General features: G+C 45.7%; 1 long non-coding RNA gene and 1 gene segment (V, D, J or C); both read left to right on the forward strand.

The window, feature by feature from the left end:
* Positions 1 to 14075, forward strand: part of LOC148120162 (T-cell receptor alpha chain constant-like) — a 296690-nt gene that overhangs the window by 223032 nt on the left and 59583 nt on the right.
* On the forward strand, positions 2082 to 3580 carry LOC148120164 (uncharacterized). Its single transcript, XR_015739390.1, has 2 exons — positions 2082 to 2746; positions 3016 to 3580. It is a non-coding gene; the product is annotated as an uncharacterized LOC148120164 (long non-coding RNA).

A 14075-nucleotide genomic window follows, 5' to 3' on the forward strand; every position in this document is an offset into this window, starting at 1 on the left:
GCAGGTAAAATGCAATGAAGCTTACTCAGGTACTTTCTGAGAAGCCCTGCATGCCTGGGGTGTCTGGAGACCCTGTGCCATCCCCTCCCAGTCACGCACCCCAACAACCCAGTTTTACATGTAAGCCATGACACAGTATTTAGGAAGCACTGCTCTGGAATCAGAAACACTAATTCGCTCCTCAACCCCATGAAGTGTCTACAAAGGCCCTTCCTTCCCACCCTTTTTCCTACATCTGCTTCATCAACAAGACCTGTTAGCACTTGGAATCACCAACCCATCTCCTTCCCCCTCTCCCCTCTGCCCCTTCATGCAAACATCATCTCTTACAAGGACCACTGCAAAGAGTCCTAACTGGTCCCATTGCTTCTGTTCTTGTCCTGAGCCATCCATTTTCCAGGTCTTTCGAACGCTAACTGCTCTCTTTGCCTGTGTCTCTGAGCTCCTACAAAGCTCTGGCCCTTGCCTCTTTTCCAGCCCTACTCACATGTATTCCTTGCTTTCTCTGTCTACCTCAGCTGTTATAGCCTTTCTTGTAGTCCTCCGTCGACTTCCCTGTCCCAGCTAGTTCTAGCTGTCTAAAACTCTGGTCCTAGTCCTTCATTAACTTCATTCCAGTGAGATGTCCCTGGCCACTCCACTTTGTTCCTAACTCATTGCCACCCTGGATTACTGAATTACAACTCTGTTGGAATTTTACCTCAGATTGCTATCTGAAATCACAAGAATTTGTAATATGTATATTATCACTTCTTTCTTTAGTCTCAACACACACACACACACAAGACTAATGACAGCATTCATCTTTTCACTGATGAAAAGTTTGTCTTTCAATAAGTAGATGTGCAATAGAAGAAGGCTGCTCCACTGAAAAGCTCACCAGAGAGACTCAGGGGTGAGGTACTTGCCTAGCATCCTGAGGCTCTGGTCTCCATCTCCAGGGGTGGGGAAAAAGAGAGAAAGAAGGAGGAAGAAAAGGAGAAAGAGAAGAGGAAAGACTTCAGCAGAAGCACAAACACAAACACAAGAGAGCAGTAAATATTTATTTCAAATAAGTGACAGCTAAAATTTACTAATATCTGGAACATGCCGTATTTGGGACATCACTCTACATTTTTAAAAAAATGGTATTCATTATTTATCTGGAATTCTATTTTCATTTGACTTCCTAAATTGTATCTGGCAGCCACAGGCATGGAGAGTTCTCAGGGGAAATACTACCTGGGCCAACATCCCACTGTGAGCATCTTTAAGGCCCTGCATGTTGGAGAGGAAGATTCAGAGTGCAAGGGCTGCCCTCCGTCTCAGAGCCTGCAGCTTGAAGGGATCCTTGCACACAGTTCAACCCCTGCTGGCAGAAGTCATTTTCACAGCTCCCAGGTCCCTAGTCCACCCCTGGACTGAGCCATTTTCTTAATGACTTCTCCTATTGCCCAGCTTCAGTGATATCTGACCACATGCAAGAGCATGGGTTCCACGGCCCCTCACAGGGGACACATGCAGCCAGCTCACACAGAGGCACAGATGCTGGGTGCCATGCTCGGTGGCATGAGTGACATCTCCAGATGTGGTGTCCTTTTCCTGAAAGGCATTCTTCAGAAAGGGCACTTCTGAGGGGCTGCACAGTAAGCCAGCTGGGCTTCTGCAGTCAGCACCCATTCATCAAATATGCAGATTAATATGGTCCTAAGATCAGTGTTCTCAAAACTATTCAGAGAGAAGATGCTAACTAAATATGGGGGGGGTGGCTGTTAAATTTAGCTGAAGGTTTGTTCTATCAATCAACAGCTAAAAAAAAAACCAAAAACTAAAGACCATACCTCTCAAAGGCGTGTGTGTGTATTTGAACATACTCAAATGCATTATTCAAAAACTATGACATATTTGGCAGAGGGTCAGAGGACAACTTGCAGAACTCTATTCTCTCCTTCTATCTTGAGGATCTGAGGGTGGAACTCTGGCCAACAAGCTTGGGAGCAGGGTCCTTTACATGCTGTGTTATCTCACTGGCCCAGAATTTTTTATCTTTATGATGTCAGTGCTGCAAACATGTTGTCATAGAGCACTGTTCTCCCCTGAGACCTGAGCCCGCTGTGCTCTCCCCTAAATCCAAAGACTCTGGGGATCATGAGAAATAAGCCTTCACGCCCACTGCTCTTGGGTCTTCGAAAAGGCTGCAACTTTTGTATGACTGAGTGAGCCCCAAGTTCTATCTGGATGTGGTAGCCCACTACTGACTAAATGCCGCCCTCAAGAGCTAGAGTCATCTCCCTGATACATTGCTACCTGCAGCCCGAGCAGCTCTCAGGGAACTAGAAGTTTGCAGGCATCACCTACCACCTAAAAGGCAGGACTGCTTTTCATAGCTTAAAATCAACTCTCAAGAGGGGTAAACAAAACCTCCTTTATCCTTCAGTCTGAGTCTTGATAACTCCTGTTACTTGAAGAAAGTTGGAAAGAATGCAAGGACCAGAAGACAGAGAGAAGGGCTGCTGAATGCTGTCTCCTGCATGTGACCCAGCTGCTGGAATCAGGAACTCAACTGCCACAGTGGCCTGCTCTGGGTCTGCACAAGCCTGGACCTATCAACAGCCAGTCATGCATGGGGAGGGGGTTCCTGGGCCCTTACCTCTCCCTGCTGAACTATTGGGTAGTGGTGGATTGGGGGGCAGGTTATGTTCAGCTGTGTACCCAGCAGTCGGCCTTCCAGGCTCCACTGGATAGCTCCATTCCCATAGTCACACAGGTAACCCTGGCTTAGCTGAGTGGCTCACCAAACAAAACACAAAGTCATGACCATGGGAAAGGGACCTATAAGGCAGAAGGGGAATAGCAGGAGGAGGGGAAAAACAGAGAAAGTGGGGTGAAGGGAACTAGAATGCATTATAGACGCATATGAAATTGTCAAAGAATGAATTTAACTAATAAAATAGGGGAGAGGTTTTGTTTGGGGTGGCTTTGTTTCTGACCTTGCAGCGCCCTCTGCTGCCCTAACCAACCCATCTCCATAAACAGGTCCAGCTGGAGCTCAGCAGAAAATTGGTCGGAGGGAAAACAGGCTCTTGCACACCTGATCTCAAGCTGCTCTTCTATTTCCATCCCCCGTTCACCTCTGAGACTGACAGCTGCTTCTGTATTGGTCCTGTGGGCCCGTTCTTCGCCAGTCACGAAAAGAGGACTGGCTTCAAGGAAATGAGATTTACTCTAAGAGACCCAGAGAAGTAGACATTTTTGCCTTCAAAATGCCTAAGTCACAGTCAAGAATAGGGACGCTTGTCTGGACGAATGCAGAACACTAGATACACTGTGGGATACTACAAATCCGTGCTGGAAGGGAAGCCTTAGCGGCATCTGGCATGTGTGGCTATGGAACAAGTGTCCAGAGAAAGAGCTTTGGCACCATTGTCCTCCTGTGGCACCTTCCATTCCAAGATGCCTGGGGACAACCCGGCCTGATGAATACCAGGAAGTGCTCCAAAGAAAGACAAGGGCCAACACATCCCCAAGCTCCTGGTTTGGGGGGAGACCTTTCAGATTTGGGAAAGAATAAGCATGAAGAACCCTACCATGATCCCAGCCACCCACCCACCCACCCGCATTACCCTCTAGAAAGCTGGTTTTTGGAAAAACGCTCTGAAGATGATGTCCTGGATGCCGCTTCCGGAGCAGCCTAGGGGAAGGATGGTCTTCGTCCTACCAGGTCTTTGATATCTTTTATGATGGAACTGTGTCTGACTCCCAACAGTCAGATTTCTCAACCGCAATCTGTTGGATCTGCTCCACAGCTGTTCTCTTGACCAGCAAGAGCCAGCAGGCTGCATCTCAGCTACCAAGAGCTGACGATTGGTAGTGGCTCCCTGGAGCACGCTGGTAAGAAGGATGCTTTGGTCACATCTACACTCAGAGGGAAGAGTGCTCTTCTCTTCATCGTCCCACTGTGGGAGCGAGGAGAGGAGGCAGGACCACACTGTTTCGTATTTGCCATCCACACATGCAGTGTCGTGCCGCATAATGAGTCCTGAAGAGACACTAATCAAAGCCAACTCCCTGCTGGATTATCCTTTCGGTAAAGGGCAAATTTTTCGATCTCTGTCTTTTCCTTGGCTTCCCTGGGTATCCCGCGGGCCATTTCCCTTGCTATCAATTGTTAGTGCCTGATTGCTTAGAGATAAATGAAGAAGTTCTACCTCTCATTTGCCAAGTCCTTCTTCATGGTGCCATATCCACTATTTAAGAGGGAGAATCATCCCCTGGGCCAGCCAATATCCTGTAGGGAGAGATTGCCCGGAGAAAGTCCTGCTCTCTGTAGCACATGCAGAGAGATGCAGAAGGTAACACTGGAACTCAAATGCCCTGAGTTCTAGTCTTAGCCATGACTCAAACCTACCTACAGGACCTGAGACAAATTTGTCTCTACCTTTCCAGCGAGCACACTGGGAAAGGCAATCTCTTCCGGGTCTCTCGCTCCAGCTCACCACTGTATTGAGCAGTGAGGCTAACCAAAGGCTTAAGAGTTGATATCACCCCGTGTGTTGCTTGAGTCCCCATTGTCCAGCAGGAGGAGAAAGGAAAGCATGTTTTCTTTATTGAAGGTAGCAGAATGTCTTGGTTCAATGTGTGTGACTCATTGGAGCCTGAGGTCCATGTCCAGATGCCAACTTGAAATTCAGTTATTACTGCATCTGGGAGAGAACAGAGTGCTGAAAGCAACCTTTGACAAAACCATCAATTTAGGGGAAAAAATCTGCGTGGTGTGATAAGCTTTTGAGATCTTATTTATCATCTTCATCCTGAAATGGACTCTTATCCCTCCTTCGTCTACTCCAGAGGAAAAGAGGCCAGCCGCTTCTCAGGGAAGGTGGGTGTCTCTGAGTAACAGAGGGTGTCTCTTTCTGGTGAGGAAAGAGCAAAGTCGTTGCCTTTGAGCCACGATGATGCGGCAAGCTTTAGCAAAGGTGCTTGCTTCTGTGGGTACAGAATTCATAGGAACTGGCCTTTGAAGCCATGACTGGAAGAGTCATGAAACCCAGCGAATAACATCTGACCGAATTACTTTTTTCCACCTGAAAATTGTTGGAGAAGAGATTGATGTGTTCCTTAAGGAATAGGAACAAAATATGAATATTTAATACATACTCATAATACAAATGCTTATTAGGAATCCACCGTTTTCCCAAGGATCACCCGAAAAGATTTCTGAGAAGATGTTGTCATTGCCCCAAGACAGAGACAAATGTTTTGTCAGTGGGCCGGGCATGTGGACGGACGGTTTTCGTCATGAAGTCAAGACTTATTTAACAGTGGCCCTGAGCGACATGACTTCAGAAAAAAAAGCGTGTGCAACATGCGATAACCTTCAACAGCAGGTAATCAGCAGTGATACTTTCTGATTGGCTCTAGCGTGTGTTTTCTTACTTTGTAGGGTAGAGTTCTCTCCCACTATTGTATGTTTTCCTAAGCTGAAGTCCACAGGGAGAAACCATCTAAAGAACAGTGTTTTTGATATTGGGTTCCTGGTACCCAAGGAAGGGCAGGCAATACTCTGTACATTTGTGTAGTGGAAAGAGAAACCTGGCCCGCCTGGTATACTTGATGGCCCCGGGCTCTCCTCCACTCTAGGTCAGTGGTAAAGAACCAAGAGTTAACCTTCCTGACACCTATAGAACAGCATAGGCGAGAAATAGCTTAGTAAGGTTTCCAGGTTTCTCTGATCCTTGTGAATACAGAGAAGAAATCTGGAGCATCCTGACACGCTTGGTCTCTCCTTCTCGTGGCCTGCATCTTAGGCTGCAGTAGTCAGAGAGAGATAACCTCAAATGGCAGTTCAAGATGCTGGCCTCCACTCCTGCCTGATATCGCTGGAGACACTGAGGAACAGACCCAGCACTCCGTAAAGAACTCTGAGGTGCTTCGTGACTTGTCAGCCCAGCGAGCCTCACTCAGAGGTGCCTCGGCAGCCTCGCTCAGTAAGAGCACCTGGTACTTGGAGGCCTGGAGCAAGCTGCATAGGGAATCACCTTATCCAATGGGAGGTCAGTCTCCCTTCCCAGAGGGTCTCAGATTCAAGGACAGACAGCAGGTCCTGCAGAAAAGCCGGAGAAAAAACCACATTTGCAACTGAAGGGCATGAAGCTTAAGAAGAGCTGTGTTTAAACCAAAGGTGTTGGTTTATTTGCTGGGTTTCAAATTATCTGAATTCCTTTAAGAAACTGTAGCTCCCCCTAAGGATTTGGTTCCAGAATTTTGACTTCAAACTCTAAGAAGATCAAACACTAAGGCAGATGGCAGGGTTGGAAACCACCACTTCCTAGTGTGCTAAGTAGAGACCTACTTTCCTTTTTTTTTTTTTTTTTTTTTGTTTGATTTTGTTTAGATGAGGTGAATTAGATGAGCCAGGGGGTAAAAATGACACAGCATTTTTGAACACATTAAACCCAGAGAAGCAAATGAAAAACTCACAGCTTAGATTCCTTAATGACCTCCCAACTTTGCAAATAAGGACAGTGGAACTCAGAGAGGAAGTAAGGGTGCTCAAAGTCACACGGCTGAGCCTGATCCCAAGGTCCAGGGCAGAGCCCAGATGTCTCCTAACCCTGACCAGTCCAGATCCTCCCAGAATGGAGGAAGACAGCACACTCTTTATACAAAGTTTAGCCAAAATAGAATTTCTGATTCCAAAAAGAAGTAAACTCACTATGTGTTTGTTAGCTGGGGTTGGGAGAAGCGAGCTGAGGCAGGGACAATGACTGACAGCAACTGAACCAGATAACAGCAGAGAGGAGAGGCTGTCCACAGAGACAGGAAAATAGAAGCCTGGGTGGAACACTGGCCTTGCCTTCAGATAATGACGTAACTATCGGACCCTGCTCGTCAACACTGCACAGCTGACTCTCCCAGGGGAGCTTAAATTCGGAGAGATTGCATGATGTGATGGCTTTGACCCGTGGATTACAGATACAGAATTGTCTTGCAAAGCCTTCTGGAATCATCAAGTAAGAACCATATCTCTGGGCACTGCCTCAGTCACAACTCCCCAGGTTAACTAAAAGAATGATGTCCCTTCTTCCTCTTCTGAGACCTGGACAGTGGAGGAAGCTTCTAGTCCTTGGGAAGCTCTGCCAAGCTGTTCTCATTAGGTTGATGTCACAGGTTTGTGCAAAGCCCTTCAGCACAGTGCCCAGCAAGTCAGTGGCTCTAAGGTGATACTTGGGAAGGGGAAAAAACTCACAGTAAATCCAGGTAAGTGTGGGAGTATCTAACCCTCTTTCTAAATGTGATTTGAGATCTTTTTCATACCAACTAATGGGCATACGGCTTCTTGCCCTATGTCTGCCAAGACTCAGGTTCAGTCAGGTTTTTTAAAAAGAGAAAAGTACCTGATCCACCTGCAAGTGGATAGCGCTTTGTCCAACTTCCCACAGGCTCACATAACAGCCCTCACCCCCATGTCAAACTGTCTGGCAGCTCTTCTGTGCCCTTCATGCTGTGCTGGTCTTCAGGTAAAGAGACAACTCTAGAATTCTACAATCTCACAAGAATTTCCAAACCTTCAGGTCATTATTTTTTTTAAGGTCATGTACAATATATTTGACATGGAAGAAAATAACAATGAGGGCCTGTTATCTACCGGCCACACGCTTTCTATGTATTATCACACTTACTCTTGATGTGGCTCTGAGCTCGGTGCAGCTGCAACCCTCATTTTAAACATGACTTCCCTGTTGTTAAGGATGCTTGGGAGGCAAATAATTTCATAAAGTCCATGCAGTAAGAAAGAGAACTCAAGGGCCAAGCGTAGTGGTCTAACCTGTAAGCTAAGTGCATGGGAGGCAGAGGCACAGGATCACTGCAAGTTCAAGACCAACCTGGTCTAGATTGTGAGTTTCAGACTAGCCAGGGCTAGCTAGTGAGACCCAGACAAAGAAAAAAAAAGGCTAAATGAATAAAATTGAACAAACAAAAAAGGAAGGAAGAACTAGAGGTAAGCCTCTAGTTCATGACCTTTAGGTACCAGAGATGAGTGTTTACGACTGAGATTGTATCTGGGAAGTCGCTGGAGCCTCGTTCTCCCCAGTTGTAAGAACCAGAGGTGTGTCTTACAGATGGCCCGGCACTGGACAGACAGACTCCTGTCACCCAGCCATAAACTCTTAACCCCCAAACCAGCACTGACAAACTGTTGCCATTCTCCCACTTTGCAGATAGGGAAACTGAGGTAAAGCAAATTAAAGCACTTGCCGTTAATGTCAAACTTAAGCCTCTGACCCCAGAGCCTTGAGTTCCTTCAAATTATCTGTACCTGCCAACCAACTGGATTGATTACTTACCTAATTAATAAGGCAGTGATCTAATAATCTCTTAGGTAAAAGAGTGATCAAAAATTTTCCATTGTCCCACTCAGAAATAGCCCTGTAATTGCACAATTGCACCATGATTCTGCCTTTGTCCCCCTGGGAGACTTGGTAGAGCTCTGGCTCCTGGCAGTTGGCAGGAAAGTCTAGAGAGTATTTGTAAAGCAGTGTGTGGCTGTGGGAACCAAGGAGGATCTGAGAAGCTCATCTTTGGGAAAGGGACAAAACTGACAGTCAGCGTGTGTAAGTTTTAATTTCTAATATTCCAAGTTTCTCTCTGGACCCCTGATATGCAAATTTTCTGTTCTGTTTTATACCCCAAGTCCACACCATGGCAGCTAGTTAGCTGATTCCAGTCCAAACAATTTCTGGTGTGTTCCTGCCACATGCAGGACACCGCCCTTGGCCCTACACGCTATTTACCTGATAATATGATGAGAAGGACACTGGCCCACTGCACCAGGAGTCGGGCTACTGTGCACGTGATTGTGAAAACTGCAATTGGTGGGATTTTCCTCGGAACTAAAGGAAAATCAACCTACTCTTTGGGCTTCTATGTTTTTCTCTCATGAAATGGAAGAGAGGGAAGAGAAGGAGTCTGAGCCTCTGTGTTGCTGGGCGGGCAAGCAGTGGGGATGGATGCTAATACATTTCCAGAAAAGTGACCAAAACTACGAGGAAAAGGGAATTTGCGGATAGTTTACAAAACCCACCACTGCTCTTCATTATACAATGCTGGCTTTATTGGGAGCTTTCTAGACCAACAAGCAAACACTGGAGCTTCAGGGGAAGTTTGGACAACTGAGTTTTTGTAGAGTCATGTGTCATTGTGTGTCTGCTGGAACCAACAGTAAGCTGACATTTGGAAAAGGAACAATTCTGAGGGTCACACCAGGTATGTTTGATGACACTTACTTGTTTCTAAACCTAAGCCATCACTTTAGAAATTCTTTGGAAACAACCACATAACCCGCTGACCAGCATCTTCCGCTACATTGCTAACTGGTCACGGTGGCACCATAGCCAGCCCCTACACCAGAACCTTAGACTGCTGTCGACACTTTTAAACACTTGGAAATGTTAAGTCTGACTCTGTTAAGGGGGTTATGTCTGACTAAAGGCTGCTGAGGTGAAGTGTTAGTGTTCAGGAGCAAAATACATCTAGAAAGGAAGGAGGGTGAGGAGAGCATAGGCTGGTCACAAGGCAACAGCGATAGGATCACAAGCAGCCTGACCCAGGAGGAGACAGTGAGGTGCACGTTGGACACTGAATGACCACCTTCCTTTCACATACATGACTAGGAGAGGCTTCCATGTTGACACAATTAAGAAATGAACTATCTGGAATTTCTATAAGTCAAACTCTTAGAGTCAAGCTAGTTAGGCAAAGTTGTGTAAGATTCTTTGGTACTGATGATGAAAATCTGATGTTTAGGGGAGAGGCAACATTTAAAGCAAATTTCAAATGAGTCAGAAGGACCAGGAGCCTCTGAGACTATGTCGCAGGATGATGCTCACTGCTGTGTTCTAACTGGGTCCTCCCGGAATGTTTGCGTCCTTGCCTGGACTGAGTTCTGTGCACCAGAGGAGACTTCTGATACTCTCTCACTTCTGTGTTCTTGCTGATAAACTGGCCTCTGGGCTTGGAAAAGGACTCTTAGGCCAGGCATCTTAACAACCCTTCTCTTCACCCCTTGAGGCCAGAAGGATGCTTTGGGTGCTGCCTCGCCATTCTCAAAACAACCTAATCTCTCTCAGCTTCAGTGTTGCTGAAATTTTGCCTTGCAAGACAATTTCTATTTTCTACACCAAAGGAAGCTTATTCCAAATAATTATTTAGGAGTTACATTGACTCATAATTCCAAAATATCAGTTACCCAACTGGGCATCTCAAAGCAAATGCACTTATATGGTTGAATTATTATCCACATTTACAAAGCCCAGAATCAAAATGTCCTCAGAACCACTGTGTTGCCTCTGTTTGACCTTCCTTAAGTCCTTCATGCTAAAACAGCATCAAATAGAAAACCATTTAGGTGCTGACCTATGTGTCTAGTGATTCACAGGGGCCTAAGGGACAGGCAGGTCAGTGGCTGCATTTCCAGACTGGAGTGGCTGTTTAGAGCTCTCCAAATATGAGAAATATAATCAGGAAAAATATACAACTCTATTTTATTTATAATTCTTATACTTCCCAAGGAACTGTTTTAAATTCTTTCCCATAGTGCTGTAGTCTTTCTTTCGGTCCCTCTATTTGTGATGTGTGAAGATGAAATATCAGTTGAGGTTGAAAACGCATCCCTGAGATCTACCTTAAGCTTTCCCTGCCAGAGGGGTTCTAAAAAAGATAGGAAACTGACATTTGAGAAGCAGATTAAAGAGGAAATCCAAATTAATCCCAAGGAGTGATGTTCAGTAGATAACTCCTTAGACATGGCCTGTCAATCCCGCGAGCCTCTTTGCCCAGTTGTCTGGGCTGCCTGTTTGGTCTTGCCTGGAACAGTCATAATAATATGTTCATCCCAGACCCGTCTTCAGCAGACAGAAATGTCAGTCTCTTGCCCAAAAAGTCCTTGTGATTTGTTTTGTTTTGAGAGTTTGTCATTCTGCACAGTGTTCTGGAAGTAATAGAAAAGTGCATTAGGGAGCTCCTGAGATGGAAATGAAATGGAAATTTAGATTGTAAATATATGACTGTAGTAAATGGATAGCAAGAAGAAAGATGAAGCGATTAGAAACTTAGCACATTTCTCCAGCCTAAAGGGGCGTTTCTGTGACTAGTTTGAAACTATTAAAGAAGGGCAGGTGGCGGGAGGCAAACAGATCCTCCCACAGTCCTCTTGTGCTGCACAACGAGAAACTGTGCTGTGTTTTCTTTCAGGACTAGAGGTCACATGGGAAGGACACTCTGGAGTTGATTTTGAGGACAGCTCCCTGTTAGTGGCTGTGGGTTGGGGAGGGGGAGGTGTTCAGAAAAAAAAATCCACCTAAGCACAGAAAATGAGAGGATTTCTGGGAACAGGCTCCTCCCTGGCTCCTCCGTGTGCCTTTTAACCTTTCCTGTCTTAGAGCGGTGTTTTGAGTCCCCGAAGAGGAGGCCCCAGAGTCGGTCCAGGAACTTTAAGTAGGAAGTCAGCTTAACTTCACTCGGGAGACTTTTAAGTGTAAAGATTCCTTTAATCCAACTGTTTCAGGGAAAGTTCTGTAAAGGCTGGATGAAGGGTGGGAGGAAAAGAAGTTAAGATCTATGAAGGAGAAAAAGATAAAGATGTTAAATGTTTGACAAAGGAACTGAAGTTTCCAGTACACTGTCTCCAACTGGTAAAGGAGGCTGTGAAGGGCAAGAGAAGCGCAGCAGGGAGGTGCAGCCACACCCCACAGGTTTGTGAGGCTCCATAGCAGACTTGACTGCTAGGCACCTGACCTGGCTTCTTCAAGAGAGGAAAGAGGCTCTGCTGTGCAGTTTGCATACAAGCTTTGTAAAGCTGTGCGGTGTGGCCAAACTCCTAGAGTGGTTTCTAGAAGCTGGTGTGTGAGCAAGGGACAGGCTGACCTGACTGGGTATGGAGGCCGAAGCTGCTTATAGGTCTCCACAACCATCTTTCTAGGCTGTGTCCTCAGAGCTCTGCTGAAGAGACAGACACAGTTTAGGATGAGCAAGCCCTCAGCCTTATGTAATGGGTGTATCCCTGGCCTCTTTTTCTTCTGAAATCCTTTTCCCATGGACCAGAAACTAGTGAATTGATTGTAAGTAATTCAATAAACAGCAGAGAAATCGTGACCCAAAAAGTGCAATAAACTAGAAACTACATGGGTACCGAGCAGGAGAAAACAATTAGGAAGGAAGAGAGAGAAAAGGCTTACCAAAACGAAGGTGGCAGCTTAGTCATAAAAAGAGCAATAAAAAATCGCATTTAAGACGTAGAGAGACATATATATGTATTGGGTTTCTATATCACAGCCTTCCACTGGCCTCTAGAAGCCCACGTCTTGGCAAATCTATAATGCAGTGCAGGGACGAGAGCAGCCAGGGCCCTTCTGCAAGAGCAGCCCTAGTTCCTGTTTTTGTAAAGCCTCCCCAGGCTGTGGGAACAGTGGAAGCGGCTACACACTGACATTTGGAAAAGGAACTCTCTTAACTGTGAATCCAAGTAAGTCTTAAGGGGGTGGCAGAAGGGGACATTCAGATGCCTCTCTTCCCAAGCATTGCCCCTCCAAAGTGTCCCAGCTTAGCTTCTAAATCTGAATGGATTTATCATGGAGAGATGATGCCCAATGCCACAGTACAAAGACTAAATTGCTTCTAGCCAAAAATATCCTAACAATTTGCCTTAAGTGACATTATTGGTACAGGAAGGCAAACTGAATATAGGATTCAGAGGGATTCGGCTAAAGCTGGAAAGGATTTTCCAGAAAGGTTGAGAGAAAATTGGTATGTTGTGACTATTCAAATTTAGTGACCCAAAAGTAATGTAGATACTAAAACTACCCCCAAAATAATGTGGGACCCTGAAATTTCATTAATGATGGGAATCCTATAACCTGATCTTTTTCTTTTGCCTTATTGCTCTTTCTCTTAAAGACACTGTACTTAGTCCTGCCTGAAGACTTGAGATCTCTGTAGAAGAGACTGTGAGGTTCACTGGGAAGAGCATTTAATCCCTTTCATATTCTTGGTAATCATTCAGCCTCTTCTTAGTTCACTTGAGACTAGAGGAATCTGTCCATCCTCTGAGTTGTGAGAACAAAATAGAGCAGTCTCTGCTCTTGCCCTCTCTGATGAGAACGGGTGTGCACTGATGAGGATGGGTGTGCACTGGTGAGGATGGGTGTGCACTGATGAGGACGTGTGTGCACTGGTGAGAATGGGTGTGCACTAGTGAGGATAGGTGTGCACTGGTGAGGATGGGTGTGCTCTGATGAGGATGTGTGTGCACTGGTGAGGACGTGTGTGCACTGAAACAGTTAAAATTTTACAGAAAAGTCACTGTGGTTGTTATTGACACTTTCAAAAAAAATCTGTGTTGCTGGTGGGTTTTAAGAATCTACTTCAAAACTGACCTGTTCTAAAATTCAGCTAACGTGAAAGTAGGAGAACTTTGAAGGGTGTGCTGGTATAGGCTGTGTGCCCAGGGTGCTGCATAGAAGCCAGATTCCTAGTTTCTTTTATTCAGCTCTGTCCTCTGTGATCAAGAGAAAAGCCACAGTGGGGTGGGGTTGTTGTGAAACAGACCAGGCAAAGCTCTTAAAAAGAGTGGCTCCAGGAAAGGGACACTAATGAATGATTCAGGGTAGAGATGTTACCAAAAACTTAGCTGAGAAAAAAAAAAATGCTTAACAGTATAAAAGTCAAATTGAGTTAAAGGACTAAAATATGTGATATCATAAAATCATGTGAGTTTTTCTCTTTGCAACTTTTTGTGGCATCCATCAGACTAGCCAACAAACCCCCCAGTTTCCCATGGTTGTGACTGTCAGCACTAGGAACTTCATTTGATCAAGGCATGGAATTTACAGCCATCCCAAGTAACTCTACAGGGACGTCTCCATGAGGACATGTCATTCTCCACGGAAGTGCCAGGCCTGCTCTGTAAGTGTGTAGACCTCTGCACAGATGGTAGGGTCACCAGCTCTTTCCAAGATTGAGAGGCTTCCCCAAACAGCTCATTACGTTAACAGATAGTTCACTGGGATACCCGGGCTCAGAGGTGAACGTCCTGTGAG

This window comes from Myodes glareolus, chromosome 12 (genome assembly GCF_982192425.1).
Source record: "Myodes glareolus chromosome 12, mMyoGla1.1, whole genome shotgun sequence".
NCBI classification, from domain to species: Eukaryota; Metazoa; Chordata; class Mammalia; order Rodentia; family Cricetidae; genus Myodes; species Myodes glareolus.